The sequence below is a fragment of the Palaemon carinicauda genome, chromosome 1 (assembly GCF_036898095.1).
Source record: "Palaemon carinicauda isolate YSFRI2023 chromosome 1, ASM3689809v2, whole genome shotgun sequence".
Lineage (NCBI taxonomy): Eukaryota > Metazoa > Arthropoda > Malacostraca > Decapoda > Palaemonidae > Palaemon > Palaemon carinicauda.
The window spans coordinates 266,258,520-266,261,419 of NC_090725.1; positions in this window are offsets into that span (position 1 = coordinate 266,258,520).

A 2,900-nucleotide genomic window follows, 5' to 3' on the forward strand; every position below is an offset into this window, starting at 1 on the left:
AAAGGCCGAATAGCGCTACGTGTCTCTGCATATAAAATGAATGCATTGCTTAAGGGCGATTGTCCTAACAGTTAACCGTTATTTTAACAGTAAAATAAAAACGTTGCAAGAACCGCATATGTTCGCAAATGGTAGAAGAATATGTTATACCGAAATCAAATGATGAAACCATTTGAAGAAGGAAAAATAACAAAAGCCACGATAACTTCAGTACGGGAAATAAAATATATCCGGCTTCTCATCCGAATCTGAACGTAATTTCAGATCATCAACATAGCCAATATCTTTACTAAGTTCATCACCAATGCTTCAATACAACCGACGAGGGAGTAGCGAAGACAGAAAACCCTTGGTATAAATTACAATTCATATCATTTTTATTCTAAAATAATAAAAAAAAATAACAAAACATTACTTGATCCATCGCTTCCAATCTGCAAATTTCAATTGAAACCAACCAAGAACAAAATGATAGAAATCATCAACCACTTCTATATCTGGATCTCCTCAAAGTCTAATGAAGCGTCTTGTGCCACAGCCCAATACTCCATTCACTTCGACTGGAACCCTACTAAAGTGCTTTGAGATTCTTCGAGGACAAACGAAGAACAAGGCATCCATGGGAAATGAAACCTTCCAATTTCGCTGGAGGAGGTAGCAAGAAACATGGTGATGTTGGTATTTGGAGAAAAAAAAAAAAAAAAAAAAAAAAAAAAAAAAAAAAAAAAAAAAAAAAAAAACTTGAAATAGGGAACCATGTCTTTTGAAATAAAACGTTTACTTTATCTTTCATGTTCATGATAGTAAGGCCGACCAAACAATCTAATTAACTGATTTTTTCTTACTAATAATGGGCAAGTAAAATATATAAAGAACAGCACAGCAAAATATAATAATAAAATCGAAAGAAATATATAAAAATTAGAAACAACCTGTTACGGACAAAGAACTCGATTTATTTATAGATACTGGCTTCTGTAAAGCTGAAGGCATATTATGCAAAAAATGTATTACATTGGATAAGTGTTTTTTTTTTTTTTATTTACTGCATACATTTTTCTATGTTTCTTCTATCTCTCATGGGATGTTGCCGTAAGACATTAACAACGTTCAAGACCATGAAATAGAAGGTACTAGCCTCGTATTTTGCTTTCACAAGTACAATACTATTTATAAGGGATCTGGTGCATTTCGTCTTGGTATGAAAACATCTTCAGAGTAGCTGAATACTAATGATTTCATTGCAAAATTGTTATCAAAGACAGTAAAGGGTTATTGCGTTCTCTTGGGGATGGAAAAGAAGTTTTGTAAATGGAAAATCCAGGGTTCTGGCTAGACTCAGCAATATTGGGCAAGTCAAAATCTGACAATTTAATCCACAATCATACTGGAAGGTAGAGGGGCCCCTGCAATGGTAGTAAGTTGCGTAAATAGCTCGGTGACTTAACACTGCATGGTTTATATATTTTACTAGAAAAATATTTCTACATTCTTAATCTAAAAGTAGTCACAGTTTCACGCAATTTCTGCTTTATTATTTGGGTCCTTTCTAGGTTAAAATGTTATAAACTACTTTTAGTAGAATGTACAAACCAACTCGAAATGAAATCGTCTGAATCATTTTCCATACCTGATACCTCTCCTCGACCCACAATATGGTTATGGATTAGCCTGCTGGCCTTTCTTGGCCTATGATGAATTTTCCTGACCAAGATCCTGGATTGGTCCATTAACATAACATATTTCTAATACACATTATGACACACCTGCCTTGCAGTGCCCCATAGTTACTCTGTAGCTCTGAATATGCCTAAATTTACTTAATGTGGTAAAACACACCAACTCTATTTTATAGTAATTGCAAATGTTAATACTATGAATACTAAATAAAGAAAAAAGTCTTCAGTACCGTCTACTGACATCTCAATGAATTTTGGAAAAATTAAGAAAAATTAGAAATGAAAATATGATTTTGAAAACGATATGCCTCACTTTGCTGCAGTCATCTTCAGTGAAGTTTCCCTTAGAGATGATAAACTCCCGTATTATTATTACCCTTACAATTATCGTCAATCTGTTCTAAACCCTCATGATTCACTCTCTCTCTCTCTCTCTCTCTCTCTCTCTCTCTCTCTCTCTCTCTCTCTCTCTCTCTCTCTCTCTCTTTCAAACCCATTTTATAGTTATAACTTTAAAAACAGGAAATAATGGGGATGTATGGACCATGAAAGTCTAAACAAGAGAAACAAGAGAAAAATTGCAAAACGCAGTTAAATCTTTAAAATGAATAAGTAAAAGATAGATGCCAAATAAAAGCAAGAACTAAGGAAAAAAGCATTGCTGGTGTGAATTCACTTTTACATTTGGATATTTATATTACACAACAAAATGTTTACGATATTGTAGTAACGTAGCTGTTAGGTACTAACAGAAAGGCGAGGTGAATATAATTAAGATTATTCAACAAGATAACGAGCTTATATACAAAAAGTTGAGGCAACAATGGCACAAAAATTCAAACAATGTGAAACATGCAATGGCAAGCTTAAACAGGTTTTTCAATTATCAGAGCGGGAAAGCGCTAGATAAAAATACATAAGCATTACAGTGTATCAGTGTGTAAGAAACGTGCAGAACATGGCTCCCCCTAAAAAAATACATACATGTGAAAAACGGTGGCCAGCCCTAGAGAGGCACACTGTAAGCGGGTCATCTTGTAGGAGATACACAAGTTTTAGAAGATCAATGTAGACCCATTCTTCTTTGCCACGAATGTTAAGTAAGAATGTCTTTGGTTTGCAACGGATAACTAGAAAAGGGCAATTGTACGGTGGCATCATCAGTGGTTCAGTACTGTCGGTGACATGAAGACATGAGCTGCGGTGTTTAAATATTTTTAT